Source organism: Rattus norvegicus, chromosome 5 (genome assembly GCF_036323735.1).
Source record: "Rattus norvegicus strain BN/NHsdMcwi chromosome 5, GRCr8, whole genome shotgun sequence".
Classification (NCBI taxonomy): domain Eukaryota; kingdom Metazoa; phylum Chordata; class Mammalia; order Rodentia; family Muridae; genus Rattus; species Rattus norvegicus.
This window is the reverse complement of record NC_086023.1, coordinates 138,905,957-138,922,421: the sequence shown is the minus strand read 5'-3', so window position 1 is coordinate 138,922,421 and position 16,465 is coordinate 138,905,957. Positions and strand designations below refer to the sequence as shown.

Genomic DNA, 16,465 nt, shown 5'->3' with positions numbered 1-16,465 from the left:
CACTGTTTAGCGAGGTGATTTATTTATTTATTTATTTATTTATTTATTTATTTATTTATTTATTTAGCTCCTGAAACAATGACATCACACGTGGGTTTCTGGATCACAAAGCAGACACTAATTTGTTCTGTGAACCAGGCTATGCTCACTGCAATGAATGTGTGCGCCGTACAGTCCTCACACTTCCCAGGGCCACAGCAACACAGAGGAGGAGGGGGAGGGAGGGTTTGCATGCCATTTGCCACTTTTCTTCTAAGAAAACAGAAATTAAGTTAACAGAATCAGAAAAAATGTGAGAAGCTGACAAGCTGAACGGACGGGCAGAAACAAGTTTTAAAGTTACTGTGTGCTCACATGACACTTTTAGCTTTGACCTTAGATGACTTCAGCATTTCCCAAAATGCATCTCTGCAAACCTCCAGTCCACTTTCTTATATGCTTGTGTACACATATGTGCACGTGCACACACATATACCTTCTCTGATCTTGGAAAGCTGCATACCATACCCACTCTTGCACAAAATCTCATACTCATCACACGTACACACACCCTTTGATGGAGTTTCAGTACACTTCCTGCAACTTAGGCACACCTCGAAGTTCTAAGGTATAAGGAAGGACCTTTACATTATACCCAAAGTACTCATATGGAGGGTTTTTATTTTCTATCCACATTTATATGTCCTAAGACACATGCTCTACAAACCTATCATGAGAAATGCTGGCCTTTCTTATTTTACAGGATTGGAGCTTGGTTAAAACAAACCTGGCCTAGCATTCACAGGGCCCTGTGTTTGATCCCAAGCACTTAAACTGAGCATGGTGCGCATACCTATACTCCCAACACTCAGGAGGTAAAAGCCCAGAGATGGGAGTTCAACGTCATCCTTGGACAAATGGTCAGTTTAAAGCCAGCTGGAGTTACACAAGACACTAACTCAAAAACAAACACCAGTAACAAACCAAAGACCCCCATCTTGGCAGGCTCTCCTCCCTTACAGCTCTAAATATCATCTGGGAAAGCAATGCAGATGGCTTTCTGCACACCCAAGCATCGTTTGGCTCACTCAGATCTCAGGAATACCCAATATGTCCACGTGCCAGGTAAGTGCTGACCCGAGAGGCTTAAGCTATGAGGTGGTTTGAATGAAAATGTCCCCTAAGGGCTTGGGGAGTGGGACTTTCCCTCCATTCCCTGGAAAGCCTTCTCCAGGCCTAAGTGTTTTCTAGCACCCAGGTGAAGCAGACTACCTAGCCCCTCCTTCTCTCCCTGCTCCCTGCTCCCTTCTGCTTCACTCCCAGACACTGCAAGTCAGTCACAGGACACGGCTCTGCTCTAACACCCAGCATCCACCTGCTGGTCGGTCACAGGAGCTGGGAAACAAGGTGGTGAACTGCCACCAGACATACGGGGCAGACTCAGGACAACTGGAAAGGCAGGTGATGTGGTGAATTGGATAGTCACCGGGGCCACTTCCCAGAAAGGTACCTCAGTGTTCCTTGACCACTGTGTCCAGACACTGTACTTCTCTCTGTCCCTCTCCATGGCATGCTGGGGTGGCCAGCAGATCCAGAGATTCCAATACTTAGGGTCTTTCTTTCATGGCTTCCCTGAGGACCTCTAGAAGGCCACGTAGTGGGAATGTATGAGGATTCATTCATTCATTCACTGGATCACTCATTCACTCTCCTTCCATTGTGTATTCCTGTTGTGTATATGGGTATATTATTCTTGCATAAGTATGAGACCACCTATGAACAGGTGCACACACATGAACACACATGTGTATTAAGGCCAGGTTGACACTGGACATTTGTTCTCTCTTTGTCGAGATCTCTTGATGAACCTGGTCCACCCTTTCAGTTAATCTAGCTGGCCAGATCGCTCTTGGGGACCCCCTGTCTCCACCACCCAGGTTCTGGGATTACAGACTGGCATCCCACACCTGCCTGGCTTTTATATGGGTTCTGGGCATCCAAACTCTGACCCTCCCACTTGTGTAAGAAAGCTTCATGCACTGAGCTGGCTTTCCATTCAGTCATAAGCCAGGTTTTTACTGGGGAAATGTGTGGTTATTTGAAAGCGACCTCAATATTCTCCACCTGGTTTCCTTTAGAGTTCCCATCTTACATAACGTGATGTGCTTGTCAAAATGAAGACACTGACATTGGGATGCGAGTAGCAGCTGAGCTGCAGACTGTTTTCCTATTTCAGTTTCCCACCAACATCCCATTTCTACCCCAAGACCCAGTACAGAGTCCAGGGCACCGCCACATATTTAGTCCTCAGGTGTCCTGTCTTTGGGCTTATCGCTGCTTTCCAGAAATAGGACCACTATTTGTTGCAACCAGGGTGGTACGAGATAGAGGTGAGTGAAGGCAGGGTTCTAGCCACCCTGCCGGAAGCAACATCCCACAGGCAGTAAGTTATGACTTGGGGTCCACTCTGCCCCTCACCATGATCTGGCTCTGAGCTCATCACTTCTCATTTGCAGCTCTCAGCTTCTATGTCCACAGGGTGGCAAGGATCTATTTGCCTCACTGGAGGCCTGAAGGAGACAGTGGATGTGGCCAAGTGTTTACAGTCTAACAGCTCAGTCCAGCGGCTACTGACACTGTAATGGTTGTCAGAAAGAGGACTCCATGTCCCATTTCCAAAGCAGGACAGGCCGTAGTCTGAGCTACCTTCTGTCAGTTCCATCAAGATATTCCATTTGTCTCTCTGTGCCCCCACAGAAAAGGGAAATATCCCTTGAATTAGCCTGCCAGGTATATGTTCCTGGAGGTCTGTGCTCACCTGTTACCCCATCCCTGTTAACTTTCCTGGTCTCCCATACGAAAAGGCCTTGGAACACTCCACCCTGGCATCCTCCATGTTTGCTGTTTTTCTGTGGGCCTCTTACCCTGCTTGGCCTGTTAAGTTACACCTTCCTGAGCTCCATTGTTCCTGGCTGTTAAGTCCCAGGAGAGCAGAGTGTCACCTGTGTCCAGGACAGCTCCTGACACTACCTAGAAGCACTGAGCAGACACAGGACCTCAGATGATGGGTGGCTGCTCAGTTTGAGTTGACAGCCCCTAGCCTCCAGCTTGGTCGCCTGAATACAGGTCTCCACTCCTCTAACTATACTGTTTGAGTTCACATAAAAGACAAACTGTTTTGGAACCTGGAGCTTTTTGTAGTTGAAGAAAAGTAATAATTCCATGACATTACTGTCCCTTCTCCAACCTCTTCTATCCCAATTAGAGAACACGGTGTCTTCCTCTCCCAGGACCTATCTCCTAAGCCAACACATCCAAACAGACGCTGGGAAAACCTCACAGCTCATCCTCTCCTGCACTGGAGCCCATCCCTGGAGTGCATCAGCATCAAAAGCCATAGGCTGTTCAGGCACAAGGAACTGGCTGAGGGGAGGTGGCTGGAGGGGGTGGGGGCTGCGGATGAGGGCGCTGAGCTTCAGAGAGGGGAGGGGAGATGCAGGACACACAGCAACTTCAGGGCAAGTCCACTAACAGCCCGGGGTGCCCTGCTCTGTAGTCTCCTCTGACTTAATCCATATTTGCAATCACCCAGAAAAGGGTGCAGGTGAGAAATGACCTTGTGTTGGAAGTAATGGCTTTCTTTCTTTCTTTTTTTTTTTTTTTCGGAGCTGGGGACCGAACCCAGGGCCTTGTGCTTGCTAGGCAAGCGCTCTACCACTGAGCTAAATCCCCGGAAGTAATGGCTTTCAACGTCCTAAGTTCTGCCCCAGGTGTCTGGAAGATTCCAAATGCTTTCCTGTGAAATCTGCTCATGGATTCAGAGGCTATCAGGCTTCAGAACTCCAGAGACCCTCAGCTCCAAGAGTGCCAACAAAGCAGCAAGAGCTTTGACCAGCACAGAGTAAAGCTCACCTTTCGCTCCAATCTAACCATCTACCTACACGGACCAGCCAGGGGTACTTGAACTGGGGTGGCAGTGGGTGGAGATTACTCCCCTAGAACAACAGCCTGCAGAGGTGCAGGGCTCTGAGCCAGGCAGAATGCAAAGCAAGAGAAGTGGCCGGGAGTCAGGCCATGTTACACTGCTGCTTCACTCAGCCTTCCCAGCACTCCACAACAAGGTGCCACAACTACAGTCTAAGTGAGCAAAGAGAAGCACACAGCAAATCCTCACAGTGTCGCTCCTCCAGGTGGGTGAGCCTCCATTCTCCCTGTCAGAAGCTCTGGACAGTGCCATAGAAGGTGGTCTGTGAGTTAAGTCACTGGTGGGAACCCATTCTAGAGACGGGCAAGTTGAGGCCTGGAGAGGAACAGTACTATGGAAGGCACGGATTCCCTCAACTTGGGTTTCTAGAGAATACAGACTTTCTCTTAGTTCTTGGGCCAAATCTGGACCCATAGAAGACCTCGATCCATCTGTGAATAAGCTAATGGACTGCAGGAGATGAGCGTGTCACAAGCCAGGTGTTTACTCTGTTGCTCCACCTGGCTTTACGGTCTAAGGACCAGGAAACCAGGCTGATGTTGATGAGCACAATTGGAAATCAATGTGGGCCTCCCAGACTCCCTTACTCCCTGAGCCCCTGATGGGCATCAAGCAAGGGAAGTGATTCCATGTGAGGAGCTCTGATCCACTTTGGCCCTCAGTAGAGGCAGAGCCACATGAGGAGGGGGTAAGAAAGACAGAAGAGTTGGTGAGTCTCTCACCTAAAGACTGGGATCCTGTCAGGAAATATACCCCCTCCCAAGGCTGCCATTTAGCAAGCCCTTTGGAAGCGGCTAAACACAGAGATTTTAGTTTTATGAGTATCAGTCACTAAGTCCCCCACAACAATGGTAGGGATACCTGGATTACTGTTCGGGTGCTTAGTAACATGTGTGATTGGGGGCGGGAGGGTTTCTCTGGAATCTGTCTGACGGTTGTGGTTGAACTCCCTTGGCAACATGACTGGCTTTGGAATCACCTGGAAGACACACCTCTGGGTGTGTAGGTGTTTCTAGAGAGGATTGATTGAGGAGGGAAGACCCACCCTGAATGTGGGTGGTACCATCCCTTAGCCTGAGTCTCAGCCAAAAGAAAGGAGAAAGGGAACTTGAGCTGAACTCCAGCAGTCCTCTCCCCCCCCCACCCACCCCCCCCCCCCGCTTCCTGATCTGATGTGAGCGAGCTCCTGCCATCTCTGCTGTACTTGTGAGCTCAAGCAAACCCTTCCCCTTCAAGTGGCTCCCCTTATGTATTTGGTGTCATGGTGATGGCGCCCACCCTGCAGCTCAGGGGGAGCACTACCTCCTGAAGGACCAGAAGCTGAGGTCCAAGAGAGGGAATGGCATGTGGTCAAGCTCCCTGGTGAGGATGCAGGAAGTGCGTCCTTGGGCTTGGACAACTCCACAGCTTTTTTTTTTTTTTTTTTTTTTTTGGTTCTTTTTTTCGGAGCTGGGGACCGAACCCAGGGCCTTGCGCTTCCTAGGCAAGCGCTCTACCACTGAGCTAGATCCCCAGCCCCGACTCCACAGCTTTTATGATTTTATGATGCAGTGTGGCTACTCTGAGCCTGGGACAGGTGTGCTGAAGCCCCCGCTAGGGCTGAGTAGAGTCAGGAAGCAGGTAGAAAGTAATCTGGCCTCCTAGGCATCCACGCTCTGAGCTTCTCTGCTTTGGTTGGCTGTGCAGCACCAGGGCCAGCTCCGTGTTACCACAGGCATTATCAGGGTCTCCAAACCAGACAGAAGGAACAGAATTTAGGAGTTTAGTTAAGGACCCTCAGATGACAGCCACAGTCTCTCTAGTTAAATGATTACTCAGACTGTTTCTCGTGTCTCCATCCTCTTCTGGAGATTCCAAATGCTTCTTATGAAATCTGCTCATGGCTTCACAGAGAGCACCATGCCTCAAAACTCCAGAGGCCTTCAGACATACAGATTCTTAATAAAGCAACAGCAATGTTGATCTCCACAAAGATATGGGGGTGGAGCTTGTTTCATTAATCACAATGATGATCATTGGTTCTCACTGATTTTTAAAAGAACTTTGGGGCCACAGTCCTGGGTTTGAACCTTGTCTCTGTTCTGAACTTGCTGTGCAACTGCAGGCAAATTAACTCAACAGGGCACATATAAAAAGCGTACTGTGCCAGTGAGATGGCTCAGGGGACAAAGTTGGGAAGCCTGAGGACCTGAGTTTGATCACCAGAACCTATAAGGTGGAAAGAAAACTGAGTCCTGCAAATTATACCCTGACCTCCACATGGACATGCACACATAGTAAATTTATTTTAAAATGTACTGAAAGTCCTAGAATAGGTAGGCTGGGGTCATAGAAATAGATAGGAAAGTCACAATCCTGCTTAACTTTAGCTTCCTTGCCTGGATGATGAGGACCAGCAGTTGCTTAAGTGCCTACTCTGTGCCAGGCCCTGGACATGTGATGCGAGTCCTCACTTCACCCCACTGAGAGCCTCAGGAGGTCAGTTCTCTGAAAATGGCTTTGCAGCTGAGGAAACAGAGGCACGGGCCCATGAGGTGGCCTGGGTGAGCCTGCAGCAGCAATGGTGTGTGGCAATGCCCAAGCTCTCCTCCCAAGCCCTCCCTCTTTGGCAGATCAGCCCACAGAGCACAGGGATAATAGGAGAGAGTGCTCTGCAGCCGATCAAGAGCCGCACAGATGCATGACATCATGGTTATTAATAATGGAAGCAGCACAACCAATCCACTATCCGTCCAGATGGACCACCTGAACTGCCTCTAATCGCCTGCACACAGACCACAGGACTCTGCAGTGGGGTGGCAGAGAGGCAAACCAGGAATGCCACCCTCTTGGCATGACTGGGGTGGGATGGGTCGGATAGAGGGTTAGGTCTCTGAGAGAGCCACCTGGTCTCCCAGCACAGGATGCTTAGTTTGGTCTCTGTGACAGAGCCAAGATGGTAATTAGGCCTTAGATGGAGCAGCAGACTCCCCCAGAGGATGCTGGCTGGGAATCCATGAGCGGTGGCTAGCTGCCTGTGTCTTCTTGGTGTCCCTTAGTCTGGCCCCCTCTTGTGGTGGGGCCTTAACCTTTTGGTCCTCTGCCTAGTAGTTTTTTCCTGACACTTTGCCCCCATGTCCATTGCTCAGGGTCCAGGACCAGTGTCAAGTCTGAGAATTCCTGAGAATTTCTGCCCTCTCTTCCTTCTGTTCCCACTGTGCCCTGCCCCTGGCTGCCTGTCTCTCTATGCAGGCATCAGAGGCAGGTGGCTCCCTCGTGCCCTCCAATGTTCATCATCTTTCTTCCCACCGGAGAACAGGCTGCAGAAACAAAGGGAGTGGACAGTTTTCACAGCTGCAATCCCTAGATGGCTGCCTGGGACTCACCAAGCTTGGGCAAACACTCAGTATATCCCTCAGGATGCTGGTCTGGGTCAAAGTCATCTTTGCCACCAGGGACGCTCATGCTATCTGTCTCCTCTGTGCCCACTCTGCTCTGTGGTGGGGTCCTGTATTGTTTTGACTGTTGATTAAAACAAACAGGACAGCACTCCCCAGAGCTGGGACATCCCTTTCCATATGACTGAACAGCAGTGAGACAATATGAGCAAATAGGGCAGGAAGTGAAAGAAAGTGGGAGACCCTGAGAACCCCAGCCTTGGCTCAGCCCCAAGAGGATTTCCCACTCACTCAGGATGCATCTTGGGGAGCAACTGCCAACTCTGGGAACAGGGGGACAAGGGAATTTTCTGATGAGTGACTCGGCCACAGGCCGGTGCACAACAGGATGGATGTGTATGTGGGGGGCATGTAGAAGTGGACATGTATGTGAGTGTGAACAAGTATACAGCGTGGAGTGTGTAGGAGAGAGTGTGAGCATGTGCTGATGAGTGGACAGGCGAGCGTGTGTGTGTGTGTGTGTGTGTGTGTGTGTGTGTGTGTGTGTGTAAGACAGGAGGGGTGGGGGTATCCACTTCAGCAGTGGGTCTACGTATAGAAATGGCTGAGTGTGAAGCAGAGCACAGGCGTGTGTGAGGAAGAGACTGCTCCTCATGGAGTTCACTGTTACTCCAGCTCGTGCTATTGCTTGAACTTTATTTACCCAGGGGAGCCCCAGAAACAAAAAGTGCTCCATAGGCACCTTATCAAGAGTTCATTCAATAATCAATCATGTAAATTGTTGCGTTTCCCAATGTACTTCTATAGGTGCCTGCATAAAGCAGCAAGGTTGGTCCCAGAAGAGAATCTCCTCACGAGTGCATGCCGTTCAGTTATGGGAGAGCACTGGGTGGGACTCTCTCTGGGTTCTGGTCCCCATTCTCAGTGTTTTGACAGTAGTTTAATGGTGTCTAGGAACTACTCAATGGACTTGGTCACTACTGGGCCATCTCAGGCCACTTGTGGCTCTGAGCTCCTGGCCATCCTTCACCCAGGGGGGCAATTAGAACTCAGCTGTCAGTTTGTTTGCAACTCTGTTGGGCACCACATCAGCTCTATGAGAAGAGCACATGAAGCTGTTTTCCTCCAGAGCAAGCCTATGTAATGTGAAAAGGGCTACAGTCAACAAGAGGAAAGGTGGACCTGATGAAGTTAAACAGGTTCTTATATTGCAGGACTTTTCAGAGCCTTTAATTTGCTAATATGGATTGACTGACCAGATGGGTAAAAGGATCTTGTGGAAACTTTCAGACTTAAACAGGGAAACCTTCACTCGTGGAATAGCCTTCAGAACTAACGTTCCATGGAACACACTGGGAAATCTGCAAGCCAGCACAAAGGACACTTGTTAATGCCTGCTTCTGTGCTGACAGAAGCGATAGGGCAGAAATGGTGTTCTAGGCCACACAGCTGAGCTATGGCAAATGCCAGCCCAGTAATCACTCAAACCACTGGAACCAGTACATGCACAAAACTTCACAGTTACAAAACAATTTAACTTACAGGTCCTCAGTTCTCCCTGGGGGACACTCATCCCCATTTTCTAGATGCTAAGAGCACAGATGAATGAAGTCTGGACCACTCTGAGTTGCGTGAGCCACTGCTGTGGGCCGGTCACTTGAGTCTGTTTTCTTTCCTCTGTGCTCTTCCTCAGTCTATAAATTCACTATATTCTTATAGGTGAGCAATGGTCACTGTGTGAAACCCTTGTAAGAACTCAATGCTGATGCCACCGCACCTGTTCTGCAGCCACCACCAGTCCTGTCCCAATCCCAAGCACCCTGCACATGCCAAGCGGGTAGGGTTGGTGCTCTTAGAAACGCCCATGGAACAGGGCTCTGGGAACACCAGTCTGTGAGGCCCAACAGATCCTTGCCAATGGCAACACACTACCTACCACAGCAGGTATGGACCCCTGGGTACCACCACAATCCCTTTAAGCCAGGTGCCATTCTGCCACCGGTAAGGAAGAACCGGAGCAAGGCTACTTTCACTCTCTAATAGTGAGCGCGCAATGAGCAAAGGCTGTGTGCTCTGACAGTCTGAAACTGATGAGGCCTCCGGGGGAAACGTGGCCAGAACAACCGAACCCATTGAGCAGTTCCCAGAGGTGTGTAGACCCCGCGGTGCGTCCCTGAGAAGGGGCGAGGATCCGCACAGGACCCTGGAGTCTGCGCACCCAAGGGCGAATGGGGCTGCGCACCGCGGCGGTGAGCGGACGCGGGAACGCTCGTCACCCTAAGATGATGACAGAAGTAGCGTTGGGAAAACGCGAGCGCAGAGCGCGTGCACCGGCGCAGAGCCCGGGCCGCTCGCACCCAAGGATCCTGAAAGCTGGAACCGCCGCGCCCACCCACCGTAGCCTCGTTGCTGCAGGGTGCTTGGTGCTTACCTGCGGCTGGCTGGGCTCTGCGCCTCGGGCTGGCTGCGCTGGGCTGCGCCGCGCCGGGTTAGCTGCGCTGGGCTGCGCCGGGCTGCGCGCCCGGCCTCCGGCGGCTCGGCAGCGCCCGCGCGCTCGGCTCCGCCCGGCTCGGCTCCGCCCGGTGGTGCCCTGGGCGCTCGCTTGGCAGCCCACGCGGCGCGGGGTGGGCGCGGGGCGGGCGCGGCTCTGGGCCGCCCCGCGGCCGCTGGGAAGCTCCTTATTTGGGCAGTGATGTCAGGGGAAGTCGCAGGGGCCGGACCACCCACTTCTTTCCATTCTCTCCCCAGAGTTTCCTGTTGCCAAACCCGGGGACCCCACTGTCTGTCTGGGGCGAGCACAGCCTGGCCACCAGCTGGCCCGGGATGCCTGGGCAGCAAGGGGTCATAGAGCAGCCCGGCGGCGCACCGCGTGGCGGCCGGGGCAGGGGATCTGTGGCTGGGGATTCCCCTGCTCCAGCAGCCACTGGGAGGGTCTGCGCGGCCGCCTCCACTGTGACAGGCCGTGTCACTGTGGGCGCTGCCCCTCCCTCCTCGCCCGCCTTGGCTCCCGCGCTGTCATTTCCTCTCAGGCTCTCCAGAGAGGACAGACAGGGAAGCCCCGGTGACCGCTGCAGGGGCTCTGTTGTTGGGTGCCACGCCTTGGATCCACAGGGCCGGGAGGGTGCCTATCCCTTTCCCAAAATGAGCTCTGTCAGTTGTCTTCCTTCCAGATGGCAGCCCTATCCGGAAAGCCCATGCATTCCCAGGCGGGAATCAGCTTTAAAGATTGCTGGGAGCAGAGGACCTGGCAGGACCTCTCTGGGCTCTGACTGGATGGCGGTGGGAGTCATCAGGGACTTCCCAATAGTCAAACCTTACTAGAAGCTTTTGCTTCTAGTACCAGACCTGCCTTACTTTGGTCCTTGTTGGGAACAGCAAAGGATGTATTTAAGGCAGCCCCCCAATCGTCCCCACCAGCCAACACAAAGTAGTGGCCTTGAGACTTCGGCACTATCTGCAGTCTACAGGTACCTGTGCTGCAGCTCAGACTGTGGGGGTGTTCCTTGTGGGCTGCCCTGGCTTAGGTTACTCCAGGCCTACCTTGTCTGCCCTGGAACAGCAAGAGGTTATGGGAACCAGGGGCAACCAGACTATAAAGAAGACATACTCTCTGGATCACAAGGTCCATCATTGTCTTCTATTTGGACCAGGACTTTCCCCAAGGAGCCTTAGAGGACCCAAGCTTTCTCTAGCTCCAAGGCCAGGATCTCAAACACACCTGAGTCCGATAGACAGAGCGTTTGACCCTGGGTATTTCTGTGTCTTCCTACAACTGCTCCACCAGAGCCAATGCTTTCCCTCCAGAGCCAGGTCAGAGCAAGCTAATCACTCCAGACCACCAGCTGAGCTAGAGAGAGAACACTATGGCTGTCCGTCTTATGGAAAGTGAAGGCAGGGGTGACAGTAGCTGACCACAGGCCTGCTCACCCACAACTGCCTGCTTACCCATCAGTTATCAAGGTTCCTAGTAGTTCTGTGGATGCCCACTGTCCCCCACCTTCCAGCAGCCCAAGCCCACCGGCTCTAATGAGGCCATCTTCTCCCTTTAGAAAAGGCCATGTGCTCTCATGTGCTTGTGAAACCCCAACACTATTCCACCTCACCCAAACAGCTGCATTCCCAGCTTCAGCTGGCTCCCATAGTAAATCAGTTCTCACTTCTTGGGGGCCTTTGCATAATTTTTATTTCCCTGCTGTCAACCCCACCATATACAGATCCTTGACCCCATCCTACCCCTTCCCTGTTCTCAGTTCCTGGCAGAAGTAGCTTTAGGCAGAGAAAATGAATGCTCCTTGAATTGCTCCTGCCTTTTAAGAATTAACTCTGCCCTAGCTCTACCAAAGGCTCTCATGCTACCACAGGTAACTCAGTGGCTCCTGCTTCTACAAATACTCCTGCATCTGTTACCCTGACCTCAATCAGTTGTGATGGATCTGCCTCCTCTAAGACTGGCCCTTAAAGGAACCCCTCTAGCTTGGTTAGCCTGTCCTCCAAGACTGATCACAAAAGAGCCAAATAGTTGTACATAGAATACAGAGCTTCTGGGTCTGGACTGGGATCTGGCAGTGAGGGTTGTCAACAGGGCCCAGGCTAGATGCTCAGGAGAGGAAGCCATGGTACTACTGTGGAATGGCTATCCTGGGGTTCTTGCCAGATGATCCTTGATGTGGACTCTCCAATACCCTAGGATTTCTCTCCCTGCTGCTCTCCCTTGACCAACTTCTTTATAGCTTCTGGCAGGCAATGACATCTCCATATCAACTGAAGTGAGGAGTCCTGAACTGGCCATTCTGAGGAGGAACAGGGGGATGAAGGAGCGTGCCTTCAACAAACAACTTAGCTATACTTGATCCCTTGACCCTCTGAGCTACACAGGCCCTTCCAGCAGGGGCTTCTCCTGCTCCTCCCTCAACCAAAGCTACTGGACACTCAGCCTATCCCAGTGGTGCCATCGTTCCTCACTGGAGACCACAAGGTCTTTAGGACTCTGGCTTCCATGCTCAGGGTCAAAGTCTGATGCCAGGTAGCCCCGAGTCAAGGCTTTTGTCTGCTTCTTCTCTGTAATTCCACTGCTCCTCTATTCTAGGTGCTGGATAGAACATAGCTCAGTAGGCAGGCAGTGCCAGGTGCCATTTCCTTCCGCTGGGTCCAGCCCCTGACTATAGCAGTGCCTGGTCTGGAGAAAGCCCCGGTGCTTGACCGCAGGGGCCTCCCACATTCTCTCATTCCTGAGATGTGAGTCTGGTGCATCTCCTTCGCTGCGAACATGCGACATACAAGCTGGTGTTCTGGAACGTCCATCCAAGGATGGAAACAGATAGCCCACCATTCCTTTCTCGGGGCTTCTGCTTGCCAAGCTTAAAGTGAGGCGAAGGAAAGAGGTACCACGGGGCGGGGGTTGGGGGGTCACATTCCTTCTAAGGCTACAATTCAAGAAGATAGCAGTCCAGGTGTTCCATGATAGAATGCCAAATGCCAGTTTCCATGGAAATGCTACACACACACACACACACACACACACACACACAACACACCTGCTCCAACGTCAGCACACCATAGATACTTCACAGACCTAGAACTCAGGGCAGGGCTAACATCTGATCTGCTGTCTTCCTGTGCAGTGTCCTTTGCAGCTCCTAACAACCAAATGATAGGCAGGTTTTTGGAATACTCTGTGGTTCCTAAGGTATGGGGCCTGCCACAGTGTTCTTGGCAGAATTTTCACAGTAGGGGTAAGCAACCACCCTGAGGGTCCTGTCTTATTTGTGCTTACATCTTCCAATCAGTCATTCATTTCTCCACCTCTCTTCTCCTGTGGCCATCATTTTCTGGACCCAGATTCTCTGTGTTCTCTCTCTCTCTCTCTCTCTCTCTCTCTCTCTCTCTCTCTCTCTCTCTGTGTGTGTGTGTGTGTGTGTGTGTGTGTGTGTGTGTGTGTGTGTAAGCAAGCATGTATTTGGCATTCCCTCCTCTCTCCTGGAGAGAGAGCTCCTGCCTGAGCATTGTGTAGCCATCCAGCCGCCCTGATCCAGTATATAATCTGTGGCTGTGGGTGACAGGAGAGGCCTTAAGGCCATGTAGATCTGGGATCCTGGGGATGTCACTGCTCTTGATTACCTCATCCTGAAAGGTTTTTGTGATATTTTAACAAGACAGCCAAGACAGCGTGACAGGTCTTTGAAAGAGTACCCAACATCTAGCAGAGGCTCAGTAAACAGCACTGATCACCACCTGTCCTCACACTGTGATCTAGAGTCCCCGCCTCCTCATCTTGCTTATACTCATGAATGGGGTCCATGGCGGCAAATAGAAAACCGACATCTCTTGTTCAGTTTTGCTGCCTTACTTCAGGCCAACAGGTAACGATGGCTCTCTCTCACTCAGCCCACCCAGTCTGTTCTTTTGTTTTTCTTTTCTTTCTTTCCTTTTCCTGAGAGTCTTTCTTAGTAGCCTGGAACTCACTTTGTAGCTCAAGTTGGCTTCAAACTCACAGAAATCCTTCTGTTTCCACCTCTGCCTCCTAAGTGTGAATGAAGAGGAGTAAGTCCACCATACCAGGCCCAGGCGACTCTGTTAAATCCCTCTGAACACAACGTGAGGTACTCTCAGACAAAATCAAGTGAGACTTAAAACATCCTCTTTCCTGGTGCTTTTGATAATTAAACCTTAGTTTACCTCTCAGCCATGCTGTGCGTGCCCTGTCCTCATCCATGTAGCCTTCTGACCTCACAAAACCTTGAGGTATTTCTGTGTCTGCTAAGTACACTTCACATGCACAACCCTGTATTAGCTTCTCACCTATCCTTCGTAGTTGCTCCATAGCATCGAGGGCATTCCCAGTCCCCAGATGGCACTGTCTATGTCTAGCACTGGCTGTACTGGCCTGGTCCTCCTATGCAGTCTTTTCTCCATGAATGAGGGGCCACTTTAGACTCTGTATACCTCACAAGCACATCTCGGCTCTAGGAATATCACAGGCATGCAGAGAATGCTGGTCCTCACACTGTGCCCTTGCAGCTGTTCTGTCCAACAAACAACTACCACAAGAGGCCACTTAACCTCCAGCCAGTGATTTTCCTCAAGGGCAGGAGGGTCTTCTCCATTTTCTGCCGACAATTGGCCCTGCCTCAGTTCTGGATTCTCAATTGTATTTCTGAAAGAAATTCCCACAGGGCTCACCCTCCCTACCGTGGGGCCCCAGGTGGAGAAGGCAGGGCCTTCCCTTCCAGGAAATCAGATGAGTCAAGCCACATTCCCCTGGCATCTCTGAGAACAGGCTTTCCCCAGCCAAGGGACTGGCTGGATCGTCAATAACAAATGTTCTTCTACCTGTGGTCTGTGCTCAGCATCAGAGCAAGTATCCAGGGCCTGGATTCACTCAGACTGAGGCACAGGTCCTACCCCAATACTTATTGCTACTTAGTCCCAAAGATCGAGCTCAGTTTCTTCAGGTATAAAGTGAGGTGGGGGCACATCCCAGGCCATGGTTCCTAGGACTAAGTGAGAGCTAATGGAATCAAAGGTAACAATGAACCTTAAATGCCAAGACCTGAAACTGGCATGTATAACATGCCCACCTAACGGAAGTCCCTCCCTCACCTCCAGGACACTGATGACCTAGGCTCTGTCCTCATGGCTCATACAGTTAGGGAAGGGAGAGTATGCAGAATAAATCACAGGAATAAACATTCATATAAGGTGAACAGTAACAGTTGTGTTGGGGATCTGGGAGTAGCAAAAAGGACAAGGGAATTCTGGGATGGTGCTCTGGGCCCTCCATCCAACTGTGATAGATATGGCTCATGTGACCAGCTCAAGGTAGAGGGAGGGTCAAGGTGTAGGCAGGAACCAAGGGGAGACAAATCCTGCTCCCTGATGGGTAACAGCCAGCTCCAGAAAGACCTTGTACTATGGAAAATAACTGACAACAGGAGGAAGGGAAGAAGAGAGAATGGGAGGGGTGGGGCTGGTTCCCAGGCTACTTTCAGGAGCCTTGTCCAATAAAAACAAAGGCATATGTGTGTCTTGCTCCACCCGACTGAAACCTTTGGGCTCTTGAGGCAGGAGGGACATCTCCAGTCTTCATCCTTCAGCCTCAGGGTCTTCCCAGGGAAGAGCCATCCTTCTCCAAGAAGGACCTGGCCCAGGCAAGGAGCTCACATGACTCTTCCTGCCATGTCTTTGTCTGTGCTGTTTCATCCCATTGGAACACTCTTTCTTGTGTTTCCATCCCCCTGTACCTTCTCCTGTAGCTTCTCTATATGCTCCTTGACCATGCAGGGAACACAAACCATTCTCCGTCCTGTGCTCTGTTTTCCTCTGGGTTTGAAGACTGGATTTAAAACCTCCATTTTCAAAACACTGATTCCATTAAAATATTTCTTCCCAAGCCCCTCCCTGAACCTGGATCTTGTGAGTTCCAGCAAGGAGCAATGTTTGGTGTCTAGTAGATGCCCAATACATAAGGATCCTGGACAGTTCTTTCCCTGTGCTTCCCATGGCAGAGCGAGCGGGAAGTGGCAGATGCTGCCCCACTGCCTAGGAGTGCAGGCAAAGCCTCCATCAATCCCCGGGGGACTCCAGGCTCCTCCCACTGTCAGCTACTCTACAGGAAAACAAACTCTCATAGCAAGCTCCCTCACCTACCTGGTAATTTCCTGTAACTTGCCTCTCATGTATTGAACCCTGGAAAACTGACCAGAAAGATGAGGGTCCCACAGGCACTCAGGAGCACCTGACTGGGTTCCTGAGAGAAAGGGCTGGGATCTTAGGAGGGAAGGCAGCCCCTTTGATGTCTAGGTCTGGGCCTGAGACGGGGAATTAGGAGGGCTGGGGGTGTCCAGCAAAGGTGTGCCCATAAGAGGGAGTCAGAGAACATGGGGAGGGAGCACACATGCATATCATATCCTCTCTCTCATGAAAAACTGTATCTAGTCATGTGTACACATGTACATATACATAGAAACATGGAAACAGATGGGGCTATTTCTGAGGAGGAAAGAGACCTGTGGAGAAGGCAGGAGGGCCATCGCAGAGAATGGGGCAAATGTGCTCTAAGTGTCATGGGGTTTATGTATAAATGCAGTCTAGTTGTAGACTAAATGTTTTACATTAAAGTAGCAAT

At 51.2% G+C, this 16,465-nt stretch overlaps 1 protein-coding gene across 3 annotated transcripts in view; it reads right to left on the bottom strand.

Annotated features, from left to right (window-relative positions):
- Hivep3 (HIVEP zinc finger 3) overlaps positions 1 to 16,465 on the bottom strand; it is a 402,467-nt gene that overhangs the window by 90,637 nt on the left and 295,365 nt on the right. Inside the window, exon 1 of one of the 3 annotated variants that reach the window (XM_006238779.5) lies at positions 9,773 to 9,910. The exons of the other annotated variants lie outside the window; for them this stretch is intronic. The gene's annotated coding sequence lies outside the window, so the exon portion shown is untranslated. Of the gene's footprint in view, positions 1 to 9,772; positions 9,911 to 16,465 lie in introns of those variants that run through there. 3 annotated transcript variants of the gene reach the window in all.